The sequence below is a fragment of the Pleurodeles waltl genome, chromosome 1_1 (assembly GCF_031143425.1).
Source record: "Pleurodeles waltl isolate 20211129_DDA chromosome 1_1, aPleWal1.hap1.20221129, whole genome shotgun sequence".
Taxonomy (NCBI): Eukaryota; Metazoa; Chordata; class Amphibia; order Caudata; family Salamandridae; genus Pleurodeles; species Pleurodeles waltl.
The window spans coordinates 459,408,987-459,435,244 of NC_090436.1; the positions used below are offsets into that span (position 1 = coordinate 459,408,987).

The 26,258-nt window shown below is 41.1% G+C and overlaps 1 long non-coding RNA gene across 1 annotated transcript in view; it reads left to right on the forward strand.

Moving 5' to 3' along the window:
* Positions 1 to 21,306, forward strand: part of LOC138285163 (uncharacterized) — a 224,219-nt gene extending 202,913 nt beyond the window's left edge. The window contains exons 3-4 of the long non-coding RNA XR_011201530.1: positions 16,496 to 16,537; positions 17,682 to 21,306. This is a non-coding gene — a long non-coding RNA (uncharacterized lncRNA). The remainder of the gene's footprint in view (positions 1 to 16,495; positions 16,538 to 17,681) is intronic.
* Positions 21,307 to 26,258: the final 4,952 nt, after the last annotated feature.

Below are 26,258 nucleotides of genomic sequence, written 5' to 3' on the forward strand. Positions count from 1 at the left end.
TTTTAAAAAAGTATTGATGGGGATAATCTAAAGTAGATCACTTTCTACACCTCTTAAACTCAATGTTTCTGTACAGCAGTAGGATACCGTAAGTGCTCTGAAAAAACACTTTCAATTAACAGTATTATTTTTACATTATTTTTGGATAAGTACAACATTTATATCAAAATTGATTAATTGAATATACCATGTTTCATTAGGAGTTTATTGTTATTACTTCAATGCATTCTGGAGGCTCCAATTCTTCCTCTGTACTTCCTAGTGGCCATATTGAGTAGGCTATGAATTCTATGCACTTTTTGACAATCATTATCAGATAATAACTTTATGCTTTTTATGATGATTATGAAAGTAAATGTTTTCAAGATTCTAAATATTTTGAGAATTAGGCACTTTATTGTTAACTTCTTCTTAATGGAACTTCTATTTCACAGTGACATTTCTATTATAGGAACTAATGTTTGCACTTTACATCATTTTATAGTTCTAATGATAAATGTTGAAATTCTGGAAGCTTGAACAATGAAAACTCTTTTAGAATTTGTATCTTTTTAAAATGTCCACACTGCTGTAAGTGTTACTGTTTGTATATATTATAATAAAGCTATTGCTTTACCTTAACTTCCTCCATTGTAATTGAAATAAAAAAATGAAATTAATTTTTTTTACGCAACTGAATTCACCACTATTGGACTCGGCCCTTTCTGAAAGGTCTTTCCCAAACCTTTTGCCTTCCCTTCTCTTTTTTGCTGACTTCATGTATGTTGGCCTTAGCACTTTGCACACTTTACCACTAATAACCAGTGTTAAAGTGCTTGTGCTTGCTTCTTGTTAGAATTGTTTTTTCCCCAATTGCCATATATAAACTACTTGTAAGTCCCAAGTAAGGTCCTACTTGTACCTCAAGCCTATAAATTGATGGTTCCTAGTAGGCCTGCAACTCTGAATGTTCCCCTGGAGCAGCCCTTTAAACATTTCTCAGGCCTGCCTTTTCAGCCTAAAAGCAGTTTTAAACTACCATTTCGATCTGGAAAAATAAACCTTTTGGCAGGTCAAAACCTTCCTTTTTAATACACAAGTCACCCTAGAGCAGGCCCTGGACAGCCCAGGGGACAGGGTGTAGTGTATATAAAAAGTTGGACATGTAATTTTAGGTTTTACATGTCCTGATAGTGAACAACTAATTTTTTGTCTTTAAAGCAATGCCTACCTCTCCCATTGGATAGCATTGGGTACATTTAATAAGCTGCGACTTCCAAATGGGAACAGGTAACCTGTTCATGTTTAATATCTTTAGAATTGTAATGGAAACTCATCTCTTATGGTAAAGTCAGATTTTAAATTAGAAGTTTGAAAATGCCACTAATAGAAAATTAGCATTTTCCTGCCTTAACCATTTAGTGCCTGCAGGCTGTTGCAGGGTCACATGACTGATTGTAGTTGGTAGTTAGGCTTTGTGTATTCCTCCTAGACAGCCACACACAATAGAGAGCTTCTGTGTGCCTGGATAGGCCATCACTAACAGGATGGGAGGACAGAGCTGGGCACAGCCCTACTTACAATTGAATAGGATGTGTCTTGCCTCCGCACAAGGGTCTGCATACCCCCTGCAATTAGTCTGGAGCCAGAGCAGGGGAGGCAGGAAACATATACAATTCAAAGGGAAACCTCGAAAAGCTTCTTCCGCTTTGAAGGAGGCACCAGGTATAACTTCTGGACCTATGGAAACTCAGCCAGGAAGAAGGACTGCTATGCTCCTGTAAGGACTGCCAGTCTACTGGACTGCTGCTCTTCTGGACTATTTGCCTTCCTGGACTGCAGCCTTGTTGGACTCCTGCCTTCCTGCCTGAGTCAGAGGAATTTGGTTCTGTACCGGAACCCACGGCTCCCACGGTGACTACAAAGACTAGTCTGTTCCTGAGCAACAAGGACATAACAAGGTCCCAACCACCTGAACAAGCACCCAGATCCAGCTGGAGCAAGTCCATGTTCCTCAAGTGGTGCCTCTCAGGCACTGGACCGTTAATGTGGCCTCAGAGAGCTTGAATTGAAGTTTCTGTGCTTTTTGTGACTGTGAAAGGGCCCGTTGGCACCCACACCTTATAATTCACACAGCCCACTAAAGTGTAGCTCCATCAGTCTGACTCTGTGCTTCAGCATTGACCGCTTATGGGGAGCACCATAGCAAAGCACTGGCCTGACTGTTCACGGTGAACAGGATCTTTGGTCTCCAGTAATGTCAGACCTGTTGTTTGCATTACATCGACAACCATCTGCAAAGCTTCCCTGCTCCATGCGACCATCTCCACCGCAAACAGGACTTGTTGTGCTGTACTCAGAAGGTAACTTTTCAGGTGGACTAAACTAGTCTCTTTATCTGGCCCATTCTCCATCTCAGTCAGCCTGAATTTGTCACTCTCCCAGTCATGCACGAACAGATAGCCGCAAGTGTCTCTTAGGGTTTTTTTTGGCACTATTTTCACATAGAATACTTAAAATTGCAGATGTCCAGATCTACTGATTGGATTTTTGTCGTGTTCATTTTGTTTTATGTATTAAAATCCTATATATTTTTCTAATTTGGTGTGGGATCCTTTTTATTTAGTGTTTTCCTTTTATTACTGTTTGAAGTACTGCATAAATACTATACACATTGCCTCTAAGTTAAACCTGACTGCTCTGTGCCAAGCTACCACAGGCTTGAGCACAGGTTCATTTGGGGAGTGCTTGTGTCTCAACCTGTCAAGTATTGTGGTTGCAGCTTGAGTAGGATTTAGGCCCCCTTAACCAGTAACCCAATTTCTCACAACAGCTGACCAACAATAAGAATTTGCTGCTATATTCCTTAAAAAATTTAATTGAAAGTGCACTCACCAACACAGCTGGAACGGTTAAAATGCAATGTTGAGTGTGCAGCCATTGCAAAGTTGGACGAGCCGCCATGTGATGGTGGCCCACTAATACTTTTCGGTTTTTAGAAATGAACCTTAAAGACGTGAGTTATTTGTAAAAAAAACATAAAAATGTCAATGACTAGCAAGGTTTTTTTCATCGTCCTTCTGAGAAATGTCTACATCTATCATGTTTTTGACAATACGGTTTACATGGAGGACCAGAACAAGAGAACTATGTATAAGATGGCTCAACTTTCATAATGAGGGGCTTTCCAACACAGGGTAGTTGGGTAATCTGTGGTGCATAGGGCGCTATGTAAAGGTTTACAACAACACAGTGAGATGAGGCTCAGTAGTCATAAACCTAGTGGGGAAACCTAGTGGGTTCCTAACATCCATTTCTGTTTATGTATTTATTGGTAGGGTATAGAGCACAAAAAAAATCCAAAATGCATTAAAGCACTGTACAGCATCAAAGGCAAAGATATAGGCCCTCATTACAACTTTGACGGGCGGCGGAGGCCGCCCGCCAAAGTTGCGCCGCAGGAATACCGCACCGCGGTCTGAAGACCGCGGCCGGCATTCTGAGTTTCCCGCTGGGCAGGCGGGCGGCCGCCTTAAGGCCGCCCGCCAGCCCAGCGGGAAACAACCTTCCCACGAGGACGCCGGCTCGGAATCGAGCCGGCGGAGTGGGAAGGTGCGACGGGTGCTACTGCACCCGTCGCGTATTTCACTGTCTGCTATGCAGACAGTGAAATACAAGCGGGGCCCTCTTACGGGGGCCCCTGCAGTGCCCATGCCATTGGCATGGGCACTGCAGGGGCCCCCAGGGGCCCCGCGACACCCCCTACCGCCATCCTGTTCCTGGCGGGCGAACCGCCAGGAACAGGATGGCGGTAGGGGGTGTCAGAATCCCCAAGGCGGCGCAGCATGCTGCGCCGCCTTGGAGGATTCTGACGGGCAGCGGAAAACCGGCGGGAGACCGCCGGTTTTCCTGCACTGACCGCGGCCAAAGCGCCGCGGTCAGAATGCCCTAAGGGGCACCGCCAGGCTGTCGGCGGTGCTCCCGCCAACCGCGAGCCTGGCGGTCACAGACCGCCAGGCTCGTAATGAGGGCCATAGTCATTGAGTTATTGTAGAGTAAGCTGGGAGAGTGGTGGATCTGCAGATGTACCAAAACATGAAATCCACAGGTTAATAGCAAATATTCTACCTCCACCATATTAAAACTGATTTACAGTAAAATAAAAAAATATTTATGATCTAGCAGTTACAATGGACTTTTTTACTTGTATCACACTACCACAGTCAAATAGTCCTGATTCAAAATGTATCAAGTAAGGAAAAATTTAAATGGCGATCTTTAGCTCACCTTAAATGCTTAAACCTATTTCAGCAAGTTAATACAGGCATGCAAATGTTTTATCATAGACACCATGGCAAGAGTGAAACACTCTTCAAGCCCCTAATATATGGCAAAAAATTGAATCTAGAACATTTTTGGGGGCACAAGCAGTGACGAGAAAAACTGAAATTAATTCATCCAAGAGTCATCCATTGGACTAACACATGGATGTCAAAAAGGGACCACCGGAGACCTCTGGCTTGCCCTTTGCTATCCCTTGTAGATTCCATATGAGTCCTGCCTCAATTATTATGTAGCAAAGTTGCCCTTTCTGAATGGGCTCCCTGCCAAGCTGCCAGTCAGTGCACAGCGCATGTGGTTTTCCCCTAAATGGCAATGTAAAATTGGTTTCAATCAATCAGTGGGGGTTATTCTAACTTTGGAGGAGGTGTTAATCCATCCCAAAAGTGACGGAAAAGTGACGGATTTACCACCAGCCGTATTACGAGTCCATTATATCCTATGGAACTCGTAATACGGCTGGTGGTATATCCGTCACTTTACCGTCACTTTTGGGACGGATTAACACTCCTCCAAAGTTAGAATAACCCCCAGTGTATTTAACTCTCCAGTAAGGCCATTGTATATCGGTACATAAATTGCAATAGTGGCTTGAATTACACATGTCATATAAGGGCTACAGTGTGTATCTAGACCACCCACATATATTAGAAAAACATATGACTACTAGGAGCATGACTGTGCTCTGCAGGGGCTGCAGTTTAGACACACTGCTAAGAGAATGGAAAAGAAAAGTGTCTTTGCCATGCGGAAAAAAACTATTTTATTTATTAATACGTCACCCATAATGGTACCTTGGAAGCCAACACGGCTGGTCTTAATTTATAACAAAGTAGAATGCTCCATATTAGGAATAATGTACCTGTCATAATGAATAACTACCCCAAAGACATTTTCCCCTTGTAGGTAAATCTAGATTTTCCATGAACAGGTCTAGCTTTGATTAAAATCAGTCTTTAAAGATTACTGGCTGATTTCATGCTGTTCAGTATTAGTAATTCTTAAACCTGTCATGTCACTTATTTTTACAGTCTGAGGCTGCCTGATTTGAGACTGTTGGCTGATCCTTTCCTGTCTGCTGTTTTCCTGTCACATTTAGACAACCAAGACCTATATAAGCTCCAGCTTTTTAAGCTCCACGACTGGTGTTTATACCCAGGCTCAGTGACATTTCAAAGGCTCCTCGCAACATTTTAGAGATTGAGGTTTAAAATGTTTCGTTTCACCTTTTGGAGGGTGATGGAAATGGCGGTGTCGAGGACAGTAGAGGATCAATATGGTGAGCCCAGGTCACTCACCATTCCAGGTGATTCTTGATATAGCAGACCCGCATGCTAACTTCGTTAGCAGAGGTGTGCAAAATTCAGGTAATTTTGTTCAATTATAAAAACTGTAATCACCTTGTGCTATGTTTCACTGCTAAATATGCCTTTGTGTCAGTTTTGGGAGTGAGAACACATTTTGAGCAAAGAAGTACAGTTTATGTTCACTTGTTCCAGTGTATTTGTGGTAAACTCAGTGCTTAATTTGTGCTTGTTGTTTCCGGTGCTGAGCACCGCCACTTCTTTTTGAAGGCCGGGGCTTAGTCTTCTGCCTCAAGCATTTTCTGCGACCAAAAGACACATATGGAAAAGACGGAGGAAGGGAAAAACGAAAAGGTGTCACAAAGAGAGAAAATAGAAAGCTCTAGAGTGAGCTGAAGGGGCAGGGAGTGGCTTTATATGGATTGAAGAGGCCCGCGATGGCTTCGGGATCAGTATTCCGTGTTCACACATTTAATTGCAGGAGCTTCGTGCTTAAGAGGAGGGCTTTGGGCACCGGCACATTTTTATTTACAAATTAAGCACTGGGTAAACTTTTATCCTAACTGCAGATAGCACATAATTTTGCAAATCGGCATAGTGGTCTAAATGTGGGAATTTCGTGCAAGAAGCGTAACATGAAATGACACAAATTATGCCCCATAATTTAAATTATGCCCTAGCCTACTCATTACTCAGTGCACATGGAGACCTAGGAGCATAGACAGGTCACAGTCCATGGTAGGGGCTGTACAGTGTACATGTTTAGCTTAGAACTGAAAGAGGTTACATGTAATTAATAGGCATTCTTCAATGCTACGTCAAATCCAGGGTCTGAAGCATATGGTTTAACCTCAAGAATTCCTTTTGTGCACCAGGTGACCTGGAGTTTTAAACATATGTGCCTATCTTATCTAAGTAATACAGTGTTAAAAAATAACATACTGTATGTAATACAGCGTGCGGTGCCATTCCTTATTAATGTCGGCTTTGTTCAGGCAGTAGTCAAGTGGTTCTGTAAATGAACCACGCTAAAGTGCAAAGAGAAAGGATGGTTTGTCAAAAATAATTAACTTGTTACACCTACCTTGCAAGCAACCATTAGAAATGCAATTTAGAAGGAATGTGTTTGTGGGGTTTGAGTATTTCTAACTGTTCGGTCTGTGTTTATTTCCATAAATCAAGATTTTAATACAGAGTTGTGTGATCTGTCTCGGTGTGGGTAGGTGCAGTAAGGAGGATTAGAACTGCTGTGCCTTGAAGAGCTTTGTAACCTGCCACTGAGAATAAATTAGTTGGTTCTGTAGCTTGGAATATGGGTGCTTTGGGAGGGAATGATATTCTCCCAAAGCCCTATACTGTTTGGTGAAAGCAGGATCTGTCAAAGGCCAAAATTGAGGTGTCTTGGTCGAATTTTGTTACCTAAATCTGTGAGATTTAGTTACACAAATTAGTTTCTGGCCCTGCACACATTCTATGTATGTTTTGGAATTTTGTATTCAATGTAATCAGCAGATGCAATTTCTATCACCAGATCACGCTATCTTTATAAACCCTACTGTGGAATAATGTTTGTATCTTTGTATATTTTGCAATGCCTTAGTAATCTGAATACTGCTTGCAGAAACCTGTGTTAGACACATGCAGTTACAATTTTGAGACCTAGCAGGAAGGCTTAGCCTCTCATTCTTCAACTTTCAATGAATTGGGGCAATGGTAATAGCTGTTAGCTTGATGGTGGTGGTGGCAGCTCCAGAACTAGATTGCACAGTCTCTTCTGCTACCACAGGGGCTTGCCAGGTTCATGTAAATCATCGTCTGCCTTACTCAGAACTTCAGCTGGTATTCATGTCAGCCCCCTTATACTCCCTGCAAAACGGTCCTTCTGTGCCAATGGGTCTCCCTCCAACTTCAGTGGCTGCTCCAATGCTCGCCTAGATGACAGGCAGGCTTCACCTCTGAATGAGCACTGGATTGTAAAATAATGACACATATGAATAGTACATTTATATTCAAACACATGATGTAGGTTGTACATGTATGAAAAATACTTTGTCAACTAGAATCTGACAAATGCATTGTAGTGATGGCGTTCGGTGAAAGACCACAGAGGTGGAGCAGGATGAAATGAAATATAATTTAGTCCATAAACAAATAAGGACCCATGGTGAACAGCTGCCTGCCAAGTGAAAGTCAGAAGTGGAGTGCCCTCACCTAGCATTCAGGGTTCTAAGTAGGAATCTGAGAACATCACAAGTACAAATGCAGTGCATTCTAAAGCATAAAAGAAACAGTGAAAACACTATACCATACAGATACTACCTCTCATCCCCATAAAAACATATTACCTTAAGTCATAATCTTGAAGTCATACAGGTAATTTGCATAGTCTCTTACTACCTACATTGGTCTGAAACACCAACAGTCTTATCTAAAATATTATTTTGCCTATTTTGAGAACTCTCAATGGCCTGTTCATTAGACAGATTTGAGTTTTGAGTAGTCTCTATAATATGTTGTTCATTGAAATGATCAGAGCAAGGAGTATCACAATAAGTAGTATTTTAGATCATACTGTTTCCAATTTTGTCTTTGTCAGATTCAAACAAAATGGAATCTTCATCAGTGATAAGACAAGTTCTGTTGTATATTTGTGCATGGATGTCAGAAATGGGAAACAGCCTAGTTTGATTCCACCAACCCCTTCCATGCACCCAAACAGCATTTTTTACAACTCTGTCAATCTTGAGAGGGCAAGTGACTTAGATTCCCCTTTTTTCTTTAAATGGTTTCTTAATGAGAACCCAGTCACCCACATTACAACTCCTTTCATTAGCATGTTTCAAAGAATCAAAATGTTGTTTTTGTTTTTCCTGCTTCTTTTCTTTTTTTCCCATAAAGAGGGTGTGGAATTGTCCTGCTTGAATTTCGGAATACACAAAGAGTCTAACCATTCAGGCATTATTCTTGATCTACATTTTTTTCCTCTCAATAATTTGAAAGGAGTGATTCCGGTAGTTGAATGAGAGGTAGAGTGATAAGTTGTGATTTTAACCTTCAAGACCTTTTCAACCTCAAAGTCAGAGGAAAGAGCGGTCTGTATTCCTCCTTTAATAAAGCAATTTGCCCTTTCTACCAACCCATTGGTGGAGGGACTGTATAAAACAAGGTGAATGTGTGTAAAGTTATGGTTAGTGAGGACATTTTTCATCAGGTTAGAGATAAAAAGGGGGCCATTGTCTGTCATCATTTCTTTGGGAGCTTCTTCTAGAGAAAAATCATCCTCAAGTAAAGATTAACCAGATTTTGTGGAAGCCGATTCTACAAAAGAGTAATAGATCCATTTAGAATAATAATCATTTAAGACTATTATAAATTTTTTGCCTGCAGGAAGCAAATTAAATTGACCATTGGAATCTAAGGCTACTTTAGACCATGGCTGATCAGACAAAGGTAAATTTTTGAGAGGTTTCTGTACAGTTTTCCAATGTTTGTCAGAGACTAAACATTGTGGACATAAACTGATATAAGCTTCAACTTGATTATTCATGGAAGGCCACCAATAATGTTTCCTCCGTTTTTTACAATGGGCAGTGATACCTAAATGATCCTCATTAGGATCTTATAAGCTTTTCTCTCAAACCTTTAGGAGGAAGAAAGCACCCATTTCTGATACATATTCCACATTCAGAGGGTAGTTCCAACGGAATTGGAGCAAATGGCTTCAAATAATCAGGACGATTGTGAATGGGTGGCCACCCTTTTTTAAAGAAATCCAAAACTTTCATCAACATTTAATCCTGTGTAGTGGCAGTTATCTAATCTGTTTCAGAAATGGTTCCATTAAGGTCAGAAACAGCATCACTAGCAGTAACAACATATTCATATTCTGTCTTCAGAAGCTGGTAATGGCATACGTGAAAGACAATCAGCTTGAAAGTTCTTTTGGCTCTTCCCTAAGTACGTTCACTCTCCAGATAGAACAGTTATCACAAAAGTTATTTCAATATTTTTATGTTGTTTGCACTCTCTGATCTGCTTACTACACGTTCTTTGCAGCAGACATATTAACCCTCTTGGCTACCTTATCATGAGTCCAAACTTCCACTAGACAAAAGTAAGTTCTGTCTCCAAAAAGAACATTGATCGCCAGAGTTATTTTGACATTACATGTACTTTGTGATATGCCTAGTACATGTTCTTTGTAGCAGGCACATAAACCCTCTGCACTACCTTATGATGAATCCAAGCTCCACTAGACAAAAGAACGTTCTCTCTCCAGAAAGAAATTAATCACCAGAGTTATTTTGACATTTTTACATTACATGCATTCTGTGATGTTTTTTGCAGCAGCTTTCTGCCCTACCTTTAATGAGTCAAAGCTTCCACTAGATACAACTATGTTCTCTCTCCAGAAACAACATTAATCACAAGAGTTATTTTGACATCTTTGAATTATATGCACTCTGTGATCTCCCTAGTGTATGTTCTTTGCAGTAGGCATATTAATCCTCTGCGCTACCCTATCATGAGTCCAAGCTGCCACTAGACAAAAGTCTGTTCTCTTTCCAGAAAGAACATTGATCATCAGAGTTATTTTTACATTTTTACATTATATGCACTTTGTGATCTACCTAGTACACCGTCTTTACAACAGGCACATCAACCCTCTTCATTACCTTAGGATGAATCCAACCTTTCACTAGACAAAAGTACGTTCTCTCTACAGAAAGAACACTAATCACCACAGTTGTGAGATTTTTATATTATATGCACTCTGTGGTGATTTTTGCTGCAGGCATATTAGCCCTCTGCACTACCTTATGATGAGTCCAAGCTTCTACTAGATAAAACTAAAATCTCTCTCCAGAAACATTAACCACAAGAGTTATTTTGACATTTTTACATTATATGCACTCTTTGATCTGCCTACTACACGTTCTTTGCAGAAGGCATATTAACCCTCTGCGCTACTCTATTATGAGCCAAAGCTTCCACTAAAAAAGTATATTCTCTTTCCAGAAAGAAAATTGTTCACTAGAGTTATTTTGACATTTTTACATTATATGCACTTTGTGATCTGCTTAGTACATGTTCTTTAGAGCAGGCACATTAACCCTCTGCGCTACCTTATGATGAATCAAAGCTTCCACTAGACAAAAGTACGTTCTCTTTCCAGAAAGATCATTAATCTCCAGAGTTATTTTGAGATTTTTACATTATATGCACTCTGTAATCTGCCTACTACATGTTCTTTGCAGCAGGCATATTAACCTTCTGCCCTACCTGATGTTGAGCCCAAGCTTCCACTAGACAAAAGTATGTTCTTTCTCCCCAAAAAACGTTTATTGCCAGAGTTATTTTGAATTTTTTTACATTATATGCAGTCTGATCTTCTTAGTATATGTTATTTGCAGCAGGTATATTAACTCTCTGCACTATCTTACGATGAGTTAAAGCTCCCACTTGAAAAAAATATGTTCTCTCTCCAGAAAGAACATTAATCACCAAAGTTACTTTTATATTTACATTATATGCACTCTGATCTGCTTAGTACATGTTCCTGACAGCAGGCATATTAACCCTTTGCGCTACCTTATGATGAGTCCAATCTTCCACTAGACAAAAGAACGTTCTCTCTCCAGAAAGAAATTAATCACCAGAGTTATTTTTAAATTTTTCCATAATATGCACTCTGTGATTTTTTATGCAGCAGGCATATTAACCCTCTGTGCCACCTTAAATTGAGTCCAAGCTTCCACTAGATAAAACTACATTATCTCTACAGAAACAACATTAATCACAAGAGATATTTTGAAATTTTTACATTATATGCACTCTGTGATCTGCCTGGTACACGTTCTTTGCAGCAGTCATATTAACCCTCTGCGCTACAAATCAATGCATTCTCTTTCCATAAAGAACATTAATCACCAAGGTTGTTTTGAGATATTTTACATTATATGCACACTGCAATGTTTTTTCTAGCAGGCATATTAACCTCTGCGCTAAATTATAATGAGTCCAGGCTTCCACTAAATAAAACTGTGTTGTCTCTCCAAAAACAACATTAATCTCAAGAGTTATTTTGACATTTTTACATTATATGCACTCTGTGATCTGCCTAGTACCACATTCTTTGCAGCAGGCATATAAACCTTCTGCAATGCCTGATTATGAGTCCAAGCTTTTACGAGACAAAAGTACATTCTCTCTCAAGAAAGAACATTTATTGCCAGAGTTATTTTGACATTTGTACATTATATGTACCCTGATCTGCTTAGTACATGTTCTTTGCAGCAGGCACATTAACCCTGTGTGCTACCTTATCATGAGTCCAATCTTCCAATAGACAAAAGTACGTTCTCTTTCCAGAAAGAACATAAATCGCCAGAGTTATTTTGCATTTTTACATTATATGCACTTTGTGATTTGCCTAGTATGTATTCTTTGCAGCAGGCACATTAACCCTCTGTGCTACCGTATGATGAGTCCAAGCTTTCACTAGACAAAAGTGCATTCTCTTTCCAGAAAGAATATTAATCACCATAGTTATTGTGACATTTTTACATTACATGCACTCTGTGATATTTTTTTGCAGCAGACACATTAAAACTCTGTGCCACCTTATAATGAGTCCAAGCTTCCACTAGCTAAGACTACATTCTCTCTCCAGAAACAACATTAATCACAATAATTATTTTGAAGTTTTTACATTATGTGCACTCTGTGATCTGCCTGGTACACGTTCTTTGCAGCTGGCACATTAACCTTCTGCACTATCTGAATATGAGTCCAAGCTTTCACTAGACAAAAGTACATTCTCTCTCCAGAAAGAACATTTATTGCCAGAGTTATTTTGACATTTTTACATTATATGTACCCTGATCTGCTTAGTACATGTTCTATGCAGCAGGCACATTAACCCTGTGCGCTACCTTATAATGAGTCCAAGTTTCCAATAGACAAAAGTACATTCTCGCTCCAGAAAGAACATAAATCGCCAGAGTTATTTTGCATTTTTACATTATATGCACTTTGTGATTTGCCTAGTATGCATTCTTTGCAGCAGGCACATTAACCCTCTGTGCTACCTTATGATGAGTCCAAGCTTCCACTAGACAACAGTGCATTCTCTTTTCAGAAAGAACACTAATCACCATAGTTATTGTGACATTTTTACATTACATGCACTCTGTGATGTTTTTTGCAGCAGGCACATTAATACTCTGTGCTACCTTATAATGAGCCCAAGCTTCCACTAGATAAAACTACATTCTCGCTCCAGAAACAACAATAATCACAATAATTATTTTGACATTTTTACATTATGTGCACTCTGTGATCTGCCTGGTACACGTTCTTTGCAGCTGGCACATTATCCCTCTGAGCTCCCTTATGATGAGTCCAAGCTTCCATTAGACAAAAGTACATTCTCTATACAGAAAGAACATTAATCTCCAGAGTTATTTGGACAGTTTTACATTAGATGCACTCTAAACAGAAGAACATCACAATTGGAAAAAAGCAGCTGTAGCAGTGAGCTGAAAGGGCAGGGAGTGTGCGTATATTTCTAATACTAACCTTGAGGAGAGCTTACAATTGATTATGCTGTACAATGATCAACATTTTATAACTAATTTTTCAGTTCAAGACTGACTGAGGATCATGTGAGATGGCTAACCTCAAGCTTTTGAAAAATCATGGGCGTTTTGCTCGACTCCCCAGACTACATTAAAGGGACAGTGATCCAGTAAGCATGCATTCTTGGAGTACAAATATTTATTTGTTGCCCCACGGGCAATGCCACCTGTACCAACTGCCATGTAAATATGTTTTTCACCTGGGCGTAGTTTGTGTTTTATGAGCCTTGTTTGAAAAAATATTCCAGTAGGCCTACTAGACCTTTAGTTATATGCAAGGCCACTGGCACTATGTGGCAGGAAGGACAAAATATGCAGCAGGGTTGACTAAATAATGTGGCAAAAAAAGTCCAGTTATGCATTTACAATGCCAATAGCTTCAATGCAAGTAAATGTGAAACCTATTGCATTGCAAATACCTGTTTTCTTTGCTGGCAGGATAGTGTACTTCAATGTTATGAGTACCTTGTCAAGAAATGTGTTTCACTCACTCTTTATAAACTGTAGTGATTTTCTCAGTTTTACAACAACATATTCTCTGCAGCCTTTGCCCCAAATGTTTTTTCGAAGGCCCGACGGACCTTGGATATCAGTGTAAGTAACTCAGAAGATTTTCCTTCCAATTTTATTTTTTTAATTTCAGTTTCACATATTTTGTATCACTTGTGGAAGCTTGGTGCTCCTTCCTAAACAGAAGGAGACATAAGACCAGATTTACTAATGTTTTTCACTGTCACAAAGTGATGAAATGCGATGCAGTGAGAGGCATTGGCATTTACTTTCCAGTGCAAAAGCTATTTTGCACTGAAATTATGCCATATTTTCAGTTCAAAAAGGGCTGTGTGCTGCTCTGTGTTACTTAGAGTGACCTTGAGTCAAAGGAGGCATTACTATGGTGTGCTGTTGGCTGAATAACACAAACACCCATTTGTGTTGATGCAAAGTATAACATACTATGGGCTCCATTTACTGGGAAATGGTGCAGCTCCCTGCTGCAAGCAATTTTTCTGTGCTGAGCTGCATCATTTCCAGAATGTAGGGATGCGCTGGACCGTTACAAGACCGTAGTGCAAGGGGGCCTGCATTGTGGGGAATTATTGTTTATGTGTAGGAAAGTGTCCCTTAGTGCACATGAAAAATCAACAATGGCATTTTACTCGTTCTATGTGTGCTACAGAGTGCAGCACACATAGAAAAAGCAAAACCAAGGAGAAATAAAAGTATTCCTCCTCTTGCTCCACACTAACACCATCCCTGGGGAGGCTTCAGTTTTTAGTGCTGCCTCAAGTTTATGATTTCACGTAAATCTGGTGGACTGTAAAAAGCAGTGGGTATTGCATGCAACACCCATTGCATGCACCTCTGCAGCTGAAAACTGCATCGCAGGGGCCCATATTTACAAGGTAGCATTAAGCCATGTAAGGTGGCTTAGCTCTGCCTTGTAAATATGGAAAAGGGCACAGCGCCACCAGTGCGTCACTGAAAGGCTTGTAAATGAGCCCCTAAGATAGGCAGATCAAGATTTGCATCAAAAAACATTCTTGAGGCAGGTATTAACAATGACAAATGTTTTATTTTCTGAAACAAATACACTTCATTGTGCTGAAGTGCACAACTCACTGTAGTGAAGCCATTTTAGTTGTGTTTTTGGGCATGTTATTTTAGCAAATATGCTGCTTGTGCCTTTTAGCCTTGTTACATTTTAATTTTTTCCATTTTATTCTTGCAGAAACAATTACATTTGTGGTGATGTTTTCCTCTATCTTGCTCTTCTTTCACCTAGAAATGTATTTTCATTTACATTTCTTAGCATAACATTCTTTCACTCTGTGCTTTGTTCAAGGCTGCATCAAGATAGAGTTGCCGGCACAAAGTGGTATATTGCTTCTCTAACATTTCACAGAAACATACGTATTTTACATGGAGACACTTTTATCAGATCACTAGCTGTTTTATTATAAAATATCTCTCTGCCCCCACATGGTAGAGGGATGTTCCAAACAGATGACTGCCACTGCATGCTGTTTGACTTTGCTACAGTTGCCTGCTGAGGTAGTTGTCTCAAGAGACAACTGGCTTCTTCCCAAATGCCACACTCAGGTATTGGGGGGGGGGGTGATGTCTTCCAGAGGGCTCTGAAGGGGGATTGGGCGTATCCTTCTGTGATCTAACATACAACATTAGTGGTATAGATGGGAATCGTACTCTCGCATAGTGACAGTATGATGAGACTTTTCTTGAGTTTTACTTTTCTTGTCATCATTCTGATTTTAGTATGTTTTATCATCCTATTTATTGCAGTCCATGTCTTTTAATCTAGAATGCAGCTGATTCCATAAAACGTATTGAACCATTTTCAGCTTCTGTTTGTCTTTGCATGTGTGGGACAGATTTAACTGAGAGAAATGTACAAGATCTGATCCACCATGATTTCCCTGAGAGGTAACGATGTCATGTGCCCGTTTACCACAAGTCACCCTTGCTCTTGGGCATAGGTGAGGTACTGCTAGCTGGCCGGAAATGGATTGTGCAGGCAGTTGTCACATGGTGTGGGATCGAACTCAGTTCCCCACAATTCAGGTGATGCTGCCGTCCAAATCCAGCAGCCTCATTGGTACAATGAGATCCAACACAACAAGATATCCGGTGCAATGTTATCCTTCTGAATTGTTTCTAGACATACAAATATGTATTGGAAGAGTACGCTTCCAGTGCAAATCCGAGGCTAAACAGCACACACTCACCTCTGAGTCATGGTGCATTGCACATGGCAGCTTAATTAGAGCGCCAGCACATGGAATGACAGCAGCATCCCTTGCACAACATGGAATAAGCATTTTCTTCCTGTGCCATGCTGCATGAATAAATTAATAAACCTGTCCCACATCTTTAATTTAAATTTAAATTAAGTATTTTATCAAGAAATCTATATAATTTTTATTAAAAAACAATAATGATTCACAGAATTATTATTAGTACATTTTATATGTGCAACATGGTGCACACATTGTATTATTACAGGGCTTTTCGAGAACCTATTGTGACATTGTTACAGTCTGTGTATGAATAACCACGCAGGAGTCGACCGTCAAGCAGGTAAGGGTTATTTTATTGGTTGATAATTAGGATTGTCTCTGCTGGATTTCTTCCTTTTGTTGTTCCATCTGTATCCGTTGGAATATCGCAGTTAATGGTTTACATTCCCTTCCTTGTTTCTCCCCGCTTCTTCAGGTCTCCCGGGAAGCACATGCGGAGAAAAGAAGTATAATCTCGGTAAGTGGTTAGGTTGTCTCCTTTTCTAATTATTACTGGCTTTCCCTCTTCTGCTGTCTTTTCTTTCTTGTCTCTTCTCACTCTTTATGTCTGGGCTTTCCTCTCTCTGTTCGCCTTTTCTGTCCTTTCCCTCTCTGTCAGGGTTTTTCCTTTGTTTGTCTCTCTGTCTTCTTCTATGCTCCTTTTCGCTTTCTTCTATGACTCTCTAAAATGCTGTTTGTTTGTTTCTTTGGTTATGCAATTACTGTTGTGAGCTTGTACCTGCCGTACTTCCCATAAACCCTGTTTTAATCCCTCACCTCACCCGTGCCATATCATACATCAGAGTGTTTCCCCTTATTTCCCTTCCGTCTCCACCCGTCCTCCCTCCCCATACCTAGGGCGCTTCAACGCACCTGAAAATGCCACGCTTCTCCAGAAGCGTGGCGGGCTGCTGCATTCCGCTTCCCGGATTGACGTCCTCCGGTCTCCGGTCGGGACGAACGGCTCCCTGGTCTCTCCGGTCCTCCACCCTGTGGTTCTCTCCACAACATCCTCTTTCGCTCCTCCGCCTCGTTCCTCGTTCGCCTTTCCTCCTGGCACCTCCTCTCCTCGAACTCCCGACGCCAGCCTTCTTGTTCTTCCACCTTCCCTCTGTGACCCGGCGTCTCCTCCCTGATTGGTGGTGCTCCCGTTGGATTCCGGGTCACCACTGGCAGCGACAGCACATGCTGGAAAAGTGTGCAGGCAGGCTCCGTCCAGCCCGTCACAGACATACAGACCTCTGAAGGCTTGTAGGTGCCTGAGGAGCAGGCTAAGAATAATGCATAGTGTACAAGATACTCCACTACCTCAGAAGAGAACTTGCCTCTGTTGCCCTTGAGAAAAATAGTATAGTCTGCCAAGGTATAACATTTTTTATACACATTAATACACTTATAATCCTATGTTCGGGACCGTTCTGAACAATTACACAGTTAAATATACACAAAGCCAAGACCATGAACCTTACCAAAAGTTAATTTAAAAATCGTTGAGACTAATATATAATTGTACACTACCTGTATGAAAATACATATTAATTTTCTTAAAACATTTTTTTTCCAGCGAAGAAAAGACAGCAATATATTTTTAACTAATGCAATCATACTTTCAATTGTTACAGATACTCTTCAGCACTGCAAAATTTAATAGACTATACTACCCTTGTTAATCAACAGATGAAGCTTTCCATTCATTCTCAAGTGTGATTTCATCTGCCACAATCTAAGTATAAAAAAGTTATTACTTATAAAATATTACTATGCCCTGGACCTCCTAATTCCACATTTCATGCATTAATGGTCTACTGACCTCCTTGTCTTCTGGGCCATGTCACTGATGGCACTTTGCGAGGCCTGGTCATCCAGGTTCTGCAGCTCTTCAGAAATGAGGCTGGGTGCCCTGTCACTGGATTCTTCAGGCAAGATGTTTTCCAAACAGAACAAAGTTGCAGCGGCAATAGAAGATGTTAAGTCATGTTATGTATATTTGTAAGGTGCACTACAACCAGCAAGGGTATTCTGGCACTGAGCAGGTATGTGTGCCTAGCCATTATATGGTAGGTTGGTTAGTTGAAATTCAAGAACTTATGAAGAATTTAGGAAAGAGAGGAAGATGCTCTGATGTGGAGTGGGAGGCTGTGCTATGCTTTAAGAGCAATGTAAGAGAACGCCTGTCATTCTGATGTGGTTCTGTGTATGCCTGGGATGCATGTGAGTAGGAGTTTTGCTGAGTGGAGGTGTGTTAGTGGTTGCTAGAAGGAGAATACGATTGTTCAGATAGGTGGGGTCTAAGTTGTATAGTGTGTGTGTGAGGAGTTTGAAATGAAAGCATGTGTGTAGCAGGAGCCAGCAGAGGTACCTGAGTTGTGGTATGATGTTAGTTCTGTTTGTGAAGTTGAAGATGAGTTTGGCTGACGTGTTCTGGATGGTCTGTAGCCTTCTAGTGAGTTGCTTGATGATCCCAGTGTAAAGAAAAAACAGAGGCAGAAAATGGTTCTATAAGATTTATTGAATCAGCTGTGTCTTAGAAAAATGGCATGAATTGCAATAATTTGAATGCTGAAACACGCTAGAAGCTAAATGGTGACGTGAAAAGTGAAACACTGGAATAGTCCCACCATACTGTTGTGCGTAATATATGTGGTTTCAACCTAAGCTATGTTAGAGCACAGCGTGATAAGCCTTAATCCGCCCTTCAGGATTCCTCCCTATGAAGACATAATCCCCCATAACGGAGCAAGGAAGCCTGTTGTCTAGAGAGACACCATCCCCATGTAGCCAGGGAACCGGTAGTCTCAGCAAGCAGCTGTACCAAAGTCAATCAGCATGCAGTCATGGTCATCTGGCTGGAATCTCACTCTAACATGCATGGGACAGTGAAGTGTTTTTATAATAAAACAGCTGATGTTCTGAGAAAATGTCCCCACATAAGGATGTGTATGTTTTTGTGAATGTTAGAGACACAGTGTACCACTTTGTCGGCAACCCTATCTGACTGGAGCCTTGAGGAAAGCACAAAGTGAAAAGAATGTCTTGCTAAGAAACGCAATGCTTTCCTACGCAAAAGAACAACTAGAGAAAGAAAATAGAACAGCACCACGAATGTGGCGAGTTCTGAAATAATAGAAATGAAGCAGAATAAAATGTAGCTGGGCCAAAGGGCACAATCGGCAGGCCTAGTTGCTAAAATAACGTGCCTAGAGACATTACTAAAGTGGCTGTATGACTTCCATTTCGTCAGCATAGAAGAGGATGTTAATGACTTGTGCACGGATGACATGGACCGGAGGGATCATGTATTTCTTGAAGAGGGTGGGACTGAGCAATGAACATAGAGGCACTCCGCAGATCAGTTTACAGGCTTCTGAATGCCAATCTTGTGCAGGGCCCTGATGAGGATGGGTTGCAAGATCATGTCAAATGGTACAGAGCGGTCCAGGAGAATGAGGGCTGCTGTGTCTCCTCTGTCAGGGATCTTGCAGATGTTGCTTGTGGTGGCAATGAGTGCTGTTTCTTTACTGTGGTTGGGTCGCAATCTGGACTTTATGGCATCAAGGGACTGGTGGTTGCTGAAGTGGTCGTGAGATGTTAGTTGATTAGTTTGTCTAAGACCATTGCTAGGTATATTAGGAGCGACATGGGTCTGTAGTCAGAAAGCATGGCTGGGTGAGCAAATGATTTCCTGAGCAGGGGCATGACGGTGGCATATTTCCAGATGTCCAGCAAAGTTGATGATGGGTGCTTCACTGATCGTATGTGTTTTCAGGTTTGTGATAGCAAGGCAAATAAAGTTTTAAAGAAACAAGTTCAAGCACACTAACTTAATGGATTTCCTCAGGCAGTTATTACACAGCATTCTTCCGTCAATCAAACAGGAAATACACAGATGATGGGACCTCTCTATCAGATGAAGATTGTACTTCACTGACAAAGATGCCTTCCTTCCATTGAAAACTAGTATGTCAATCACTATGGTTTGTCTGCTATTACCATCAATTATTGTCAAGATGGAGGAACACAATTGTCATTAATGGAAACAGCTGGCATTCATCATATTTAATGCCGATATTCACCATCATGCAATTCATCTCCACACTTACACAAAGTAGGTTTAATGGTGGGCCATCCATAAAGACATCAAAATACAATGGATGCATATCATTTCTGTAACAGACATGTACAACAACCTCCTCAGCAACCGAGGAGAGAACATTGTTACATAGTCACAGGTTCTACTGGCCATGTCCATGACATACAAATAGACACATCATTTGGAAATGTACATTAGACCAGTGCTTTCCAATCTTTTTAGTGAAACTTTTGTGACCACCCGCAGCTGTATTGGACATGAAGCAGACTATTTTAAAATGTAATAAAGCATTGTGCGGTGGCACATTGTCATTTACAGACAGCAGTTTTTCCATTGAAATGGTCATCAGGGCCCATATGTAAGGACGTTATGGGTCATGGCGGCGCAACAAGTCACTTTGCTGTGCTGCCCTGCATCACAGGGAAAGGGCAGGAATGCACCATATTAATCAAATATGGTGCATTCTTGTCCTTTCCGCCAGTGCTAGTGCCCTTTTAGCAGCCTAGCACCAACACAGGCACCCTTGCTTATTGGTGCAAGGGTGCCTGCGTTGCATGCAGGATTGTTTTTGTGACAGAAGGGACACCTTCCTACACAAAAAACAATCCTGAGAGGCTATTTCCCTCGTTCTATGTGTGCTGAAGAATGCAGCACACAGAAAGAGGCAAAAACTAGGAGAAATAAAGATATTTTTCTCGTAATGCCTCATCTTGTTTTTGGCACATTCCCTGGTGGGCTACTTTAGATAAATTGTGGAATGTGTCAAAATCCATGGATGTTGCATGGAAACACCCATGCAATACCCATGGGAATGCCTCCCTGGCACAGAGTAATGTAATGGAGAGATTAGCGCTGCATTACATTGCTTGACGTTTGTGAAGCCACGCAAAGTGGTATTGCGTGGCTTCCTTAGATCTCTCTTCAGGTTTGCGTCGCTCTTGCACCATGTTGAGTGGTACAAAAGCGACTCAAATTAGGCCATAAATATGGCCCTCAATTTGCACAGACATACCATTTTACAAATAGAACTATGTTGCACCCACAAGATAATAAGTGGAAATCTGGTTTCTGTGACTATTTACCATTTGTGCATCAACAAGTAAACTGTCTTGATTTGTTCTGATGTTAATAAAATCCTTGTTTCCATCACACTTCAGAATTACAAAAAATGTGCTTCATTTTCTTTCCAATCTATTGAAAACTAGTATTTTGCTGTGTGTTGGGCAAAAATACATTCTCCAGCTTTCCTTTAACGCTTCATATACCTCAACATGATTGTTACATAATTACCTTTGCCTTTCGTACTCTGCACGTACAATGAGAGGGGTCCAAAAACACCTGTCTCTGTTTTAGAAAATAAGCAGCAGAAGACATAGCCTGACATTTGAACTCCGTCTTCGAAGTGCAGCAACAGTGACAGGATAAATACATAATTTAAATACAGCTGGATTGCTTGAACTTTGGCGACCCACCAAAAATCATCTCAGTGCCCACCAGTGGCTCAAGACCTTCAGTTTGGGAAACACTGCAATAGACTACAACACAATATTGGCCTTGGAGAACAACTGGGAAAAAAGAACATATGTTATATATTTATATATCAACTGTAAAATCATCACTTGTTCAAATTATGTCAGTTACACTTTTGTACAAATGCATCAATTCAAGATACTGTTGCTGAAACGAATGCAATGTCACAAGTAACATTTTCTGTGGTCCTGATGCTACTCCTGGAAGTGCTGTTTATGTATTTCCAAGAGTATTTCTGCTTTCCTGTCGATGTAGTAACCCTTAGCAACATTAAGGCTGAATTCTGATTTGTTGGTGCTACTGATTGTACCCATGTGGCCTTAGGTTCACCTCAACTGCAGGTCCAGGTTCACTGCAACCAAAAGCACTATCACCCAATCAATTTGCACTGCAGACCTCTTCATTGCCAGCTTCTGCACAAAGCTCCCAGGATCAACCTATGGCTAAATATTGCTTTGTTTCAGCAGTGTACCAAACAGATGGCAGACCTAACACCAAAGCGAGCATGGATTGTTGGCAGGTTTAATATCAAGAACGTTTGTTAATGATGAATCTATTTGTTATGTTTTCAAAAATCCGAAGATATTTTTAATTCATTTTCTGCAGTAGTTTCTGTCTGTCAAGGCTCTTAGACCCACATTTATACTTTTTAATGCAAACTGCGCAAACACAGTTTTGCGTCAAAAAGTTTACCACAGACTTGCACCATTCCTGAGTGCAAGCCGGGCACCATATTTATGCAATGGTGCAAGCCGGCACTAAAGATCGCCTAGCGTCAAAAGAAAAGACGGTAGCCGAGGGGTGGCTATAGGGGAAAATGGCGTTTGGGCACCAGACTGGCTAACGCCAATATGTATGGTGTTAACCAGCCTAGCATCATATCTTGGCACAATAGCACCCCCAAATGACATGCCCACCACCCCAATGGCCATACCCAGGGGACCAGTGCCCCCTGGGCATGGCCATTTGACCCAGTGCCATGCATGGGACCCCATGTATGGGCCCCAAATGGCACAAAAAACAAAAATATTTTATTTACATACACTTACCCAGAATGGGGTCCCCATCCTTTGGTGTCCCTCTGGTGTGGGTGGGTGTGTTTCAGGGGCTTAAGGTGGCATCTGTGGGCCCATTCCATGGTGTTTGGCCATGATAATGTGTCCACAGCTACCCTAACGCCTGGTCTGACCCAGGTCTAGCGTCAAAGTATAAATATGGCATTAGAATTGCGCCGTTTTAGCGTAAAAAATATTACGCTAACATGGTGCAAACAGACCATAAGCATGGGCCTTAGTACCTTAAAGATACCCAGAAATACCAAGGGAGGCCTATTGCAGTGAAGCACATGTCCATAACAGAGGACTTGACTACCTTTATTTTTTTTAAGGCCTCTATCAGACACTTTGATTAGACCAACAGCACTTGAATGCACTCTCCAGGCAAGGTATGTAACATTGTGATACTCTGCTACACGCTGCACACAGCTGTCCTACTGAGAATGATATCATGGTTAAGGTGGATGTGTATGTGAAGATATTTCATAGTTGCTTTGAATCTAGTTGCTGAAGGAAAAGTCCATATTCAAAGATCAAGACTCATATAATGACATTGGTGCTTCCTTTTATTGTTGGTGGGTTTCTCAGTGTTGACATCAGCTAGATCTGCAGAATGACCCCTTATGTATGGAAGGATCTGGAACAGGAATTACTTGTCAAAGACAGCAATGTGTGACACTACAGAGCTCTCTATGACCATGTTACCCTGAGATGCTGTGTCAGAGGTGGATGGTGGTAGCAGAAGATGCTGGTCAGCTAGTCAGTGTCTTAAAACCATCAAATATAATGATACACTATTTCACCCTGAAATTGATTGTCTTCTATAGCAGCATATCTCTGCAATTGCAGAAGTGTAATGGTTTTGCGCAGCTGCTTCTTCTTCCTCCAGGCTACACAAATTTCATATTTCATTTATACTTTTAAATGTACCCTGCAACTCCCTCTGAACTGCAGGTCCTGTCTCACCAGCTTGCAAATGGTCTTTAGTTACATATAGAAATCTCACTTGTTTTTTTTAACAACTTTGCCTTGTTGTGAAACAAGGCAAGGCAGTGGTGGCCACAGTGTAGATCAGTGGTCTTCAAACTTTTTAATGCCGTGCCCCCCAGTTGAAAAATAAAAATCATTGGGCCCCCCTCAGAATTTTTCACAATTATTTTATAAAGATGGCAATGTTTAAATATGTCTAACCCTAATTAAACATTGCAGTTAAGTACTTTTACCTTTTTTTAAACTGCAATAACATGTTTCTGCTTAAAACAAAGGCCTGTTATCTGTATAATATTTATTTTGGCCAGAGTTTGGTGCCCCCTGGGATCACTTGAGGCCCCCCTCGGGGGGGCCGCCCCCCAGTTTAAAGACCTCTGGGTTAGATGGTGGTGGTCATTGCATAAGGGGATGTCATTGGACCTATGGTGGACGTTGGAGTTAAAGACAGAATACTACTGGATGCAGTAGTATTGATGGCACCTGCAAGAGCAATTGGGGGTAGGCTGGACAAAACTGGAGCTCCTGGGACTCTAGCTTGGCTGTCTGATTTCGCACAAGGGCTTCTGCTCCCACTGATGGCATGCAATGTTCCTTCCACTGAAGGTGTAGCCAGTAGTGTTGACTCATTACCTTGTAGCCTTGGAGAGGCAAATAAAATGTGTTGTAGGATGAGTATTGTTAGGCAACCTTATTGTTACAATACACATTGCTCTTTCACATATACATTAGTATATTGATTATATCAATAATTTTAACAAAATGCTTTGTTACTTAACACGTACTATTTTCATAGGAATTCTTTACAGTTCTGAGGCAATCTTTAGATGGATTGTATCACTCAGTGCCTAAGACCCAGCAGCAATAAAGAATAGACATTGATACGTGTCCCTCTCGGGCCCTATATTCATGTCCTTAATTCCTGTTTACATTCCAAATGTTCACTTAAATCTTGCATTCCCTTGGAGCGTTTGCAAATTCCAGGATGGTGCAGTTACTTGGTCACTCAAAAGTTGATTATATGTGCTGATTGTGTGGATGGTGGAAGTGGGAACTGATAGAACATAACTCTTTGAATACTGTGGACTGTGACCCAAGTGAGACCACATACGTCGGACAATGTGTAGCTTTACTGTCAATTTTTCAGTGTCCAAAGGAAGTACTGGCTAACTGAACACTATCTTTTTTTTTTTTTTTTGTCCTCATATTTCTCATAGTACTTCCATTATGACCAGACCCGATATATACCCTGATCCCTTTTGAATCAGGTAAAAGGCCAGCCCCATCCGGAAGACACATAGCGGAAGGGGGGGAGTAACTGTATGCCACCATTTCCTTGAAAATAATCATTAAACAATTTATTCAAGAACTAGTACTTGGAGAAAACCAATCACCCAGGATTGCCATATTTCTTTAACATCATTGGATCCAGTTCTACAAAGATCTAATTGACAGATTTTCATTGCAGCTTCCACCCATCCCCACCAGGTTGGGGGAGTAGAAGAAATCCAATGCCTGCAGACCTCCCGTCTTGACAAAAGTATTAAGTAAAATAACAAGTTCCTATGAGCACTTGAGAGGTTTATCGAATCTAAGGTGCCACCAAATAAAACTAAGGCTGGGGAGGCCACCAGTGGGGCCTGCATCACAGAAGATAAAGTCTCAAAAAAATCCCCCAAGAAATTTGAAACCCGAGAACATAGTATCAACATATGAGTGTCGTCTGCCCCCACTAACCCACACTTTTTACAGACTGCATGGGCATTTTTGTTGAATTTGTTTAACTTCTTTGGAGTATAATATGCTCTATGCAAAACAAAGAAATGATTCTAAGAGCAGCAGTCTTGACCACTCTATAAAGACGTTGCCAAGAACCTACCCATAATATATTAATCTCCTCTTTACTTGCTACCTCCTCCCATAAGGATCCCAGGAAATTCTGTTTGTCATCTAAGCTGTCCAAACACTCCAGGAATATTCTATAATAGGCAGCAGCTTCCTTCTTGCATGGCTGATTCTTATGTAACAGCTCCACTAACTCATTGGTCTCCTTTTCCGTGATCCTTAAAGATCTTACCCACACGTGTAATTGATAATACTTAAACCTAGACATCGAACACTGGCTAGAGACAAATGTTCCCCAAGGTTTCAACACCCCCTCCTGTAGAACTTGTTCCCATTCCATGATACCTGCCTCCTTCAAAGGGCGAGCCAAGACATCTTTCAGACATTCTGGGGTTCCGGGGGAGTCCCAAATGGGAGCGTGAGCACTATAATACGATAAATTAGTGAGTTTCCTGATTCTTGCCCACAAAGAGGCCGCCGCCTTTAGTGATTTCAGCCTTACTTTTTTATAGAACCTTGGGTGGCCGAATTTATACAGGAAATTCCGCTCCCCTTCCCCTTCGCCACTCAGCATAGCCTTCTTTTGTGGGGAGACCTCCTCTGCTACTAATAGATCTTTAACATTCTTTAACTGGAATGCCCATACATAAAACTGAATGTCTGGGAGGGCAATCCCTCCCTTGAGATAACTT